Here is a 12500-nt window from a genome sequence, read left to right as displayed (position 1 = left end):
TACTTCCTGGCCTCAACATAACAATTACTCCCTGAAGGTTTCAATACTCTGACTAAAATTGTGACCTCCACCACGGAATCTTATTTCTAGAAATTGACCTTGACCTTTGACCTAGGACTTTCAGAACAGAAACACTAACTAGTCTCGACATAACAATTAATTCCAGAAAGTTTCAATACTCTGACTAAAATTGTGACCTCCACCACGGCATCTTATTTCTCGAAATTGACCTTGACCTCTGACCTAGGACTTTCAAAACAGAAACACTTCCAAGTCTCGGCATAAAAATTAATCACTGAAAATTTCATTTCACAATGATTAAGTTGTGACCAGAAAGTTGTTTACTTCAAACAAACAAACACAAAAACATACAGAGAAACAGACAACCAGGTGCCAAAACATAACCTCCTCCCAGGTTTGTTTGCAACAATCAGAACGTTCGAGAGGTGCCATCGGGTCTACCAGGTGCCTTCCCACCAGAAGAGGGATGAAAGAGTATTGGAGAAGAGCTAACAAAAGACTTCGCTCGCCAGTTCATCACCAAATACGACGAGCGGGGAGCAAATGCTCCGATGTAAGATACATTCAGAGCATACAATGAAGTGAGAAGCGAGAGCAAACACTCCAATGGCATACAGAGGAGTGGTGAGAAGGAAGTCTGTTTTCATCAGATATTCTTTTTGTTTAATATTTTGGTTTTTAGTTTGGGGGAATTTATTGTTTATTAGTTTTTTAAAATATAAGGTATGGAGGATGGTGTTCCCATATATTAAGATAGATGTTGGATGGTGTTCCTATATATAAAGATAGATGTTGGATGGTGTTTCTGTATATTAAGATAGATGTTGGATGGTGTTCCTGTATATTAAGATAGATGTTGGATGGTGTTTCTGTATATTAAGATAGATGTTGGATGGTGTTCCTGTATATTAAGATAGATGTTGGATGGTGTTTCTGTATATTAAGATAGATGTTGGATGGTGTTCCTATATATTAAGATAGATGTTGGATGGGTCCTGTATATTAAGATAGATGTTGGATGGTGTTTCTGTATATTAAGATAGATGTTGGATGGTGTTCCTGTATATTAAGATAGATGTTGGATGGTGTTTCTAAATATAAAGATAGATGTTGGATGGTGTTTCTGTATATTAAGATAGATGTTGGATGGTGTTCCTGTATATTAAGATAGATGTTGGATGGTGTTCCTGTATATTAAGATAGATGTTGGATGGTGTTTCTGAACATAAAGATAGACGTTGGATGGTGTTCCTGTATATTAAGATAGATGTTGGATGGTGTTTCTGAATATAAAGATAGATGTTGGATGGTGTTCCTGTATATTAAGATAGATGTTGGATGGTGTTTCTGTATATAAAGATAGATGTTGGATGGTGTTCCTGTATATTAAGATAGATGTTGGATGGTGTTTCTGTATATAAAGATAAATGTTGGATGGTGTTCCTATATATTAAGATAGATGTTGGATGGTGTTTCTGTATATAAAGATAAATGTTGGATGGTGTTCCTGTATATTAAGATAGATGTTGGATGGTGTTTCTGTATATTAAGATAGATGTTGGATGGTGTTCCTGTATATTAAGATAGATGTTGGATGGTGTTTCTGAATATAAAGATATATGTTGGATGGTGTTTCTGTATATTAATATAGATGTTGGATGGTGTTCCTGTATATTAAGATAGATGTTGGATGGTGTTTCTGTATATAAAGATAGATGTTGGATGGTGTTCCTGTATATTAAGATAGATGTTGGATGGTGTTTCTGTATATAAAGATAAATGTTGGATGGTGTTCCTGTATATTAAGATAGATGTTGGATGGTGTTCCTGTATATAAAGATAGATGTTGGATGGTGTTCCTGTATATTAATATAGATGTTGGATGGTGTTTCTGTATATTAAGATAGATGTTGGATGGTGTTCCTGTATATTAAGATAGATGTTGGATGGTGTTCCTGTATATTAAGATAGATGTTGGATGGTGTTTCTGTATATTAAGATAGATGTTGGATGGTGTTCCTATATATTAAGATAGATGTTGGATGGGTCCTGTATATTAAGAAAGATGTTGGATGGTGTTCCTGTATATTAAGATAGATGTTGGATGGTGTTTCTGTATATTAAGATAGATGTTGGATGGTGTTCCTGTATATTAAGATAGATGTTGGATGGTGTTTCTGAATATAAAGATAGATGTTGGATGGTGTTCCTGTATATTAAGATAGATGTTGGATGGTGTTCCTGTATATTAAGATAGATGTTGGATGGTGTTTCTGAATATAAAGATAGATGTTGGATGGTGTTCCTGTATATTAACATAGATGTTGGATGGTGTTTCTGTATATAAAGATAGATGTTGGATGGTGTTCCTGTATAATAAGATAGATGTTGGATGGTGTTTCTGTATATAAAGATAAATGTTGGATGGTGTTCCTATATATTAAGATAGATGTTGGATGGTGTTTCTGTATATAAAGATAGATGTTGGATGGTGTTCCTGTATATTAAGATAGATGTTGGATGGTGTTTCTGTATATTAAGATAGATGTTGGATGGTGTTTCTGTATATTAAGATAGATGTTGGATGGTGTTTCTGAATATAAAGATAGATGTTGGATGGTGTTCCTGTATATTAAGATAGATGTTGGATGGTGTTTCTGTATATAAAGATAGATGTTGGATGGTGTTCCTGTATATTAAGATAGATGTTGGATGGTGTTCCTGTATATTAAGATAGATGTTGGATGGTGTTTCTGAATATAAAGATAGATGTTGGATGGTGTTTCTGTATATTAATATAGATGTTGGATGGTGTTCCTATATATAAAGATATATGTTGGATGGTGTTTCTGTATATTAAGATAGATGTTGGATGGTGTTCCTGTATATAAAGATAGATGTTGGATGGTGTTTCTGTATATTAAGATAGATGTTGGATGGTGTTCCTGTATATAAAGATAGATGTTTGATGGTGTTCCTGTATATTAATATAGATGTTGGATGGTGTTTCTGTATATTAAGATAGATGTTGGATGGTGTTCCTGTATATTAAGATAGATGTTGGATGGTGTTTCTGTATATAAAGATAGATGTTGGATGGTGTTCCTGTATATTAAGATAGATGTTGGATGGTGTTTCTGTATATAAAGATAAATGTTGGATGGTGTTCCTGTATATTAAGATAGATGTTGGATGGTGTTCCTGTATATAAAGATAGATGTTGGATGGTGTTCCTGTATATTAATATAGATGTTGGATGGTGTTTCTGTATATTAAGATAGATGTTGGATGGTGTTCCTGTATATTAAGATAGATGTTGGATGGTGTTACTGTATATTAAGATAGATGTTGGATGGTGTTTCTGTATATAAAGATAAATGTTGGATGGTGTTACTGTATATTAAGATAGATGTTGGATGGTGTTTCTGTATATAAAAATAGAAGTTGGATGGTGTTCCTGTATATTAAGATAGATGTTGGATGGTGTTCCTGTATATAAAGATAGATGTTGGATGGTGTTCCTGTATATTAAGATAGATGTTGGATGGTGTTTCTGTATATAAAGATAGATGTTGGATGGTGTTCCTGTATATTAAGATAGATGTTGGATGGTGTTTCTGTATATTAAGATAGATGTTGGATGGTGTTTCTGTATATAAAGAGAGATGTTGGATGGTGTTTCTGTATATAAAGATAGATGTTGGATGATGTTCCTGTATATTAAGATAGATGTTGGATGGTGTTCCTATATATTAGGATAGATGTTGGATGGTGTTCCTGTATATTAAGATAGATGTTGGATGGTCGTTCTGTATATAAAGATAGATGTTGGATGGTGTTCCTGTATATTAAGATAGATGTTGGATGGTGTTTCTGTATATTAAGATAGATGTTGGATGGTGTTCCTGTATATTAAGATAGATGTTGGATGGTGTTTCTGTATATAAATATAGATGTTGGATGGTGTTCCTGTATATTAAGATAGATGTTGGATGGTGTTTCTGTATATTAAGATAGATGTTGGATGGTGTTTCTGTATATAGAGATAGATGTTGGATGGTGTTCCTGTATATTAAGATAGATGTGATGGTGTTTCTGTATATAAAGATATATGTTGGATGGTGTTCCTATATATTAGGATAGATGTTGGATGGTGTTCCTGTATATTAAGATAGATGTTGGATGGTGTTTCTGTATATTAAGATAGATGTTGGATGGTGTTCCTGTATATTAAGATAGATGTTGGATGGTGTTTCTGTATATAAAGATAGATGATGGATGGTGTTCCTGTATATTAAGATAGATGTTGGATGGTGTTCCTGTATATTAGGATAGATGTTGGATGGTGTTCCTATATATAAAGATAGATGTTGGATGGTGTTCCTGTATATCAAGATATATGTTGGATGGTGTTTCTGTATATAAAGATAGATGTTGGATGGTGTTCCTGTATATTAAGAAAGATGTTGGATGGTGTTCCTGTATAATAAGATAGATGTTGGATGGTATTTCTGTATATTAAGATAGATGTTGAATGGTGTTCCTGTATATTAAGATAGATGTTGGATGGTGTTTTTGTATATAAAGATAGATGTTGGATGGTGTTCCTATATATTAAGATAGATGTTGGATGGTGTTCCTATATATTAGATAGATGTTGGATGGTGTTCCTGTATATAAAGATAGATGTTGGATGTGTTCCTGTATATTGAGATAGATGTTGGATGGTTTTTCTGTATATTAAGATAGATGTTGGATGGTGTTCCTGTATATTAAGATAGATGTTGGATGGTGTTTCTGTATATTAAGATAGATGTTGGATGGTGTTTCTGTATATAGAGATAGATGTTGGATGGTGTTCCTGTATATTAAGATAGATGTTGGATGGTATTCCTGTATATTAAGATAGATGTTGGATGGTGTTTCTGTATATTAAGATAGATGTTGGATGGTGTTCCTGTATATTAGGATAGATGTTGGATGGTGTTCCTGTATATTAAGATAGATATATAGAGATAGATGTTGGATGGTGTTCCTGTATATTAAGATAGATGTTGATGGTGTTCCTGTATATTAAGTTAGATGTTGGATGGTGTTTCCTGTATATTAAGATAGATGTTGGATGGTGTTCCTATATATTAGGATAGATGTTGGATGGTGTTTCCTGTATATTAAGATAGATGTTGGATGGTGTTCCTGTATATAAGATAGATGTTGGATGGTGTTTCCTGTATATAAAGATAGATGTTGGATGGTGTTTCTGTATATTAAGATAGATGTTGGATGGTGTTTCCTGTATATTAAGATAGATGTTGGATGGTGTTTCTGTATATTAGATAGATGTTGGATGGTGTTTCTGTATATTAAGATAGATGTTGGATGGTGTTCCTGTATATTAGGATAGATGTTGGATGGTGTTTCTGTATATTAAGATATATGTTGGATGGTGTTCCTGTATATTAAAATAGATGTTGGATGGTGTTCCTGTATATTAAGATAGTTGTTGGATGGTGTTCCTGTATATTAAGATAGATGTTGGATGGTGTTCCTGTGTATATAAGATAGATGTTGGATGGTGTTCCTGTATATTAAGATAGATGTTGGATGGTGTTTCCTGTATATAAGATAGATGTTGGATGGTGTTTCTGTATATTAAGATAGATGTTGGATGGTGTTTCTGTATATAAAGATAGATGTTGGATGGTGTTCCTGTATATTAAGATAGATGTTGGATGGTGTTTCTGTATATAAAGATAGATGTTGGATGGTGTTTCCTGTATATTAAGATAGATGTTGGATGGTGTTCCTGTATATTAAGATAGATGTTGGATAATGTTTCTGTATATTAAGATAGATGTTGGATGGTGTTTCTGTATATTAAGATAGATGTTGGATGGTGTTCCTGTATATTAAGATAGATGTTGGATGGTGTTTCTGTATATTAGAGATAGATGTTGGATGGTGTTCCTGTATATTAAGATAGATGTTGGATGGTGTTTCTGTATATAAGATAGATGTTGGATGGTGTTCCTGTATATTAGATAGATGTTGGATGGTGTTCCTGTATATTAAGATAGATGTTGGATGGTGTTCCTGTATATTAAGATAGATGTTGGATGGTGTTTCTGTATATAAAGATAGATGTTGGATGGTGTTCCTGTATATTAAGATAGATGTTGGATGGTGTTCCTGTATATTAAGATAGATGTTGGATGGTGTTCCTATATATTAGATAGATGTTGGATGGTTTTCCTATATATAAAGATAGATGTTGGATGGTGTTCCTGTATATTAAGATAGATGTTGGATGGTGTTTCCTGTATATAAAGATAGATGTTGGATGGTGTTTCTGTATATTAAGATAGATGTTGGATGGTGTTCCTATATATTAGGATAGATGTTGGATGGTGTTCCTGTATATTAAGATAGATGTTGGATGGTGTTTCTGTATATAAAGATAGATGTTGGATGGTGTTCCTGTATATTAAGATAGATGTTGGATGGTTTTTCTGTATATTAAGATAGATGTTGGATGGTGTTCCTGTATATTAAGATAGATGTTGGATGGTGTTTCTGTATATTAAGATAGATGTTGGATGGTGTTCCTGTATACAGAGATAGATGTTGGATGGTGTTTCTGTATATTAAGATAGATGTTGGATGGTGTTCCTGTATATTAAGATAGATGTTGGATGGTGTTTCTGTATATTAAGATAGATGTTGGATGGTGTTCCTATATATAGGATAGATGTTGGATGGTGTTCCTGTATATTAAGATAGATGTTGGATGGTGTTCTGTATATAAAGATAGATGTTGGATGGTGTTCCTATATATTAAGATAGATGTTGGATGGTGTTTCTGTATATAAAGATAGATGTTGGATGGTGTTCCTGTATATTAAGATAGATGTTGGATGGTGTTTCTGTATATAAAGATAGAATGTTGGATGGTGTTCCAGTATATTAAGATAGATGTTGGATGGTGTTCTGTATATAAAGATAGATGTTGGATGGTGTTCTGTATATTAAGATAGATGTTGGATGGTGTTCCTGTATATTAAGATAGATGTTGGATGGTGTTTCTGTATATAAAGATAGATGTTGGATGGTGTTCCTGTATATTAAGATAGATGTTGGATGGTGTTTCTGTATATTAAGATAGATGTTGGATGGTGTTCCTGTATATAAGATAGATGTTGGATGGTGTTTCTGTATATAAAGATAGATGTTGGATGGTGTTCCTGTATATTAAGATAGATGTTGGATGGTGTTCCTATATATTAGATAGATGTTGGATGGTGTTCCTGTATATTAAGATAGATGTTGGATGGTGTTCTGTATATAAAGATAGATGTTGGATGGTGTTCCTGTATATTAAGATAGATGTTGGATGGTGTTCTGTATATTAAGATAGATGTTGGATGGTGTTCCTGTATATTAAGATAGATGTTGGATGGTGTTTCTGTATATAAAGATAGATGTTGGATGGTGTTCCTGTATATTAAGATAGATGTTGGATGGTGTTTCTGTATATTAAGATAGATGTTGGATGGTGTTCCTGTATATTAGAGATAGATGTTGGATGGTGTTCTGTTTATTAAGATAGATGTTGGATGGTGTTTCTGTATATAAGATAGATGTTGGATGGTGTTCCTATATATTAAGATAGATGTTGGATGGTGTTTCTGTATATAAGATAGATGTTGGATGGTGTTCCTGTATATTAAGATAGATGTTGGATGGTGTTCCTGTATATTAAGATAGATGTTGGATGGTGTTTCTGTATATAAAGATAGATGTTGGATGGTGTTCCTGTATATTAAGATAGATGTTGGATGGTGTTTCTGTATATTAGATAGATGTTGGATGGTGTTCCTGTATATTAAGATAGATGTTGGATGGTGTTCCTGTATATCAAGATAGATGTTGGATGGTGTTTCTGTATATAAAGATAGATGTTGGATGGTGTTCCTGTATATTAAGATAGATGTTGGATGGTGTTCCTGTATAATAAAGATAGATGTTGGATGGTATTTCCTGTATATTAAGATAGATGTTGGATGGTGTTCCTGTATATTAAGATAGATGTTGGATGGTGTTTTTGTATATAAAGATAGATGTTGGATGGTGTTCCTGTATATTAAGATAGATGTTGGATGGTGTTCCTATATATTAGATAGATGTTGGATGGTGTTCCTGTATATTAAGATAGATGTTGGATGGTGTTCCTGTATATTGAGATAGATGTTGGATGGTTTTTCTGTATATTAAGATAGATGTTGGATGGTGTTCCTGTATATTAAGATAGATGTTGGATGGTGTTTCTGTATATTAAGATAGATGTTGGATGGTGTTTCTGTATATTAGAGATAGATGTTGGATGGTGTTCCTGTATATTAAGATAGATGTTGGATGGTATTCCTGTATATTAAGATAGATGTTGGATGGTGTTTCTGTATATTAAGATAGATGTTGGATGGTGTTCCTGTATATTAGGATAGATGTTGGATGGTGTTCCTGTATATTAAGATAGATATATAGAGATAGATGTTGGATGGTGTTCCTGTATATTAAGATAGATGTTGGATGGTGTTCCTGTATATTAAGTTAGATGTTGGATGGTGTTCCTGCATATTAAGATAGATGTTGGATGGTGTTCCTATATATTAGGATAGATGTTGGATGGTGTTCCTGTATATAAAGATAGATGTTGGATGGTGTTCCTGTATATAAGATAGATGTTGGATGGTGTTCCTGTATATAAAGATAGATGTTGGATGGTGTTACTGTATATTAAGATAGATGTTGGATGGTGTTTCTGTATATTAAGATAGATGTTGGATGGTGTTTCTGTATATTAAGATAGATGTTGGATGGTGTTTCTGTATATTAGGATAGATGTTGGATGGTGTTTCTGTATATTAAGATAGATGTTGGATGGTGTTCCTGTATATTAGGATAGATGTTGGATGGTGTTTCTGTATATTAAGATATATGTTGGATGGTGTTCCTGTATATTAAAATAGATGTTGGATGGTGTTCCTGTATATTAAGATAGTTGTTGGATGGTGTTCCTGTATATTAAGATAGATGTTGGATGGTGTTCCTGTGTAATAAGATAGATGTTGGATGGTGTTTCTGTATATTAAGATAGATGTTGGATGGTGTTTCTGTATATAAAGATAGATGTTGGATGGTGTTTCTGTATATTAAGATAGATGTTGGATGGTGTTTCTGTATATAAAGATAGATGTTGGATGGTGTTCCTGTATATTAAGATAGATGTTGGATGGTGTTTCTGTATATAAAGATAGATGTTGGATGGTGTTCCTGTATATTAAGATAGATGTTGGATGGTGTTTCTGTATATTAAGATAGATGTTGGATGGTGTTCCTGTATATTAAGATAGATGTTGGATGGTGTTTCTGTATATTAAGATAGATGTTGGATGGTGTTCCTGTATATTAAGATAGATGTTGGATGGTGTTTCTGTATATAAGATAGATGTTGGATGGTGTTCCTGTATATTAAGATAGATGTTGGATGGTGTTTCTGTATATAAGATAGATGTTGGATGGTGTTCCTGTATATTAAGATAGATGTTGGATGGTGTTTCTATATATTAGGATAGATGTTGGATGGTGTTCCTGTATATTAAGATAGATGTTGGATGGTGTTTCTGTATATTAAGATAGATGTTGGATGGTGTTTCTGTATATAAAGATAGATGTTGGATGGTGTTCCTGTATATTAAGATAGATGTTGGATGGTGTTCCTGTATATTAAGATAGATGTTGGATGGTGTTCCTGTATATTAAGATAGATGTTGGATGGTTTTCCTATATATAAAGATAGATGTTGGATGGTGTTCCTGTATATTAAGATAGATGTTGGATGGTGTTTCCTGTATATAAAGATAGATGTTGGATGGTGTTCCTGTATATTAAGATAGATGTTGGATGGTGTTCCTGTATATTAAGATAGATGTTGGATGGTGTTTCTGTATATTAAGATAGATGTTGGATGGTGTTCCTGTACATTGAGATAGATGTTGGATGGTTTTTCTGTATATTAAGATAGATGTTGGATGGTGTTCCTGTATATTAAGATAGATGTTGGATGGTGTTTCTGTATATTAAGATAGATGTTGGATGGTGTTCCTGTATACAGAGATAGATGTTGGATGGTGTTTCTGTATATTAAGATAGATGTTGGATGGTGTTCCTGTATATTAAGATAGATGTTGGATGGTGTTCCTGTATATTAAGATAGATGTTGGATGGTGTTCCTATATAATAGGATAGATGTTGGATGGTGTTCCTGTATATTAAGATAGATGTTGGATGGTGTTTCTGTATATAAAGATAGATGTTGGATGGTGTTCCTGTATATTAAGATAGATGTTGGATGGTGTTTCTGTATATAAAGATAGATGTTGGATGGTGTTCCTGTATATTAAGATAGATGTTGGATGGTGTTCCTGTATATAAAGATAGATGTTGGATGGTGTTCCTGTATATTAAGATAGATGTTGGATGGTGTTCCTGTATATAAAGATAGATGTTGGATGGGGTTTCTGTATATTAAAGATAGATGTTGGATGGTGTTCCTGTATATTAAGATAGATGTTGGATGGTGTTTCTGTATATTAGGATAGATGTTGGATGGTGTTTCTGTATATTAGATAGATGTTGGATGGTGTTTCTGTATATTAGGATAGATGTTGGATGGTGTTTCTGTATATAAAGATAGATGTTGGATGGTGTTTCTGTATATTAGGATAGATGTTGGATGGTGTTTCTGTATATAAAGATAGATGTTGGATGGTGTTCCTGTATATTAGGATAGATGTTGGATGGTGTTTCTGTATATTAAGATAGATGTTGGATGGTGTTCCTGTATATTAAGATAGATGTTGGATGGTGTTCCTGTATATTAAGATAGATGTTGGATGGTGTTTCTGTATATAAAGATAGATGTTGGATGGTGTTCCTGTATATTAAGATAGATGTTGGATGGTGTTTCTGTATATAAAGATAGATGTTGGATGGTGTTCCTGTATATTAAGATAGATGTTGGATGGTGTTCCTGTATATTAAGATAGATGTTGGATGGTGTTCCTGTATATTAAGATAGATGTTGGATGGTGTTCCTGTATATTAAGATAGATGTTGGATGGTGTTTCTGTATATCAAGATAGATGTTGGATGGTGTTCCTGTATATTAAGATAGATGTTGGATGGTGTTTCTGTATATCAAGATAGATGTTGGATGGTGTTTCTGTATATAAAGATAGATGTTGGATGGTGTTCCTGTATATCAAGATAGATGTTGGATAGTGTTTCTGTATATAAAGATAGATGTTGGATGGTGTTCCTGTATATCAAGATAGATGTTGGATAGTGTTTCTGAATATTAGATAGATGTTGGATGGTGTTTCTGTATATTAGATAGATGTTGGATAGTGTTTCTGTATATTAAGATAGATGTTGGATGGTGTTTCTGTATATTAAGATAGATGTTGGATAGTGTTTCTGTATATTAAAGATAGATGTTGGATGGTGTTTCTGTATATTAAGATAGATGTTGGATGGTGTTTCTGTATATTAAGATAGATGTTGGATGGTGTTTCTGTATATTAGGATAGATGTTGGATGGTGTTTCTGTATATTAAGATAGATGTTGGATGGTGTTTCTGTATATTAGGATAGATGTTGGATGGTGTTTCTGTATATTAAGATAGATGTTGGATGGTGTTCCTGTATATTAAGATAGATGTTGGATGGTGTTTCTGTATATAAGATAGATGTTGGATGGTGTTCCTGTATATTAAGATAGATGTTGGATGGTGTTTCTATATATTAGGATAGATGTTGGATGGTGTTTCTGTATATTAAGATAGATGTTGGATGGTGTTTCTGTATATAAAGATAGATGTTGGATGGTGTTCCTGTATATTAAGATAGATGTTGGATGGTGTTCCTGTATATTAAGATAGATGTTGGATGGTGTTTCTGTATATTAAGATAGATGTTGGATGGTGTTCCTGTATATTAAGATAGATGTTGGATGGTGTTTCTGTATATAAAGATAGATGTTGGATGGTGTTCCTGTATATTAAGATAGATGTTGGATAGTGTTCCTGTATATTAAGATAGATGTTGGATGGTGTTTCTGTATATAAAGATAGATGTTGGATGGTGTTCCTGTATATTAAGATAGATGTTGGATGGTGTTTCTGTATATTAAGATAGATGTTGGATGGTGTTTCTGTATATTAAGATAGATGTTGGATGGTGTTCCTGTATATTAAGATAGATGTTGGATGGTGTTCCTGTATATTAAGATAGATGTTGGATGGTGTTTCTGTATATAAAGATAGATGTTGGATGGTGTTCCTATATATTAAGATAGATGGTGGATGGTGTTTCCTGTATATTAAGATAGATGTTGGATGGTGTTTCTGTATATAAAGATA

The sequence above is a fragment of the Palaemon carinicauda genome, chromosome 18, assembly GCF_036898095.1.
Source record: "Palaemon carinicauda isolate YSFRI2023 chromosome 18, ASM3689809v2, whole genome shotgun sequence".
Classification (NCBI taxonomy): Eukaryota; Metazoa; Arthropoda; class Malacostraca; order Decapoda; family Palaemonidae; genus Palaemon; species Palaemon carinicauda.
This window is presented reverse-complemented; position numbering follows the sequence as displayed.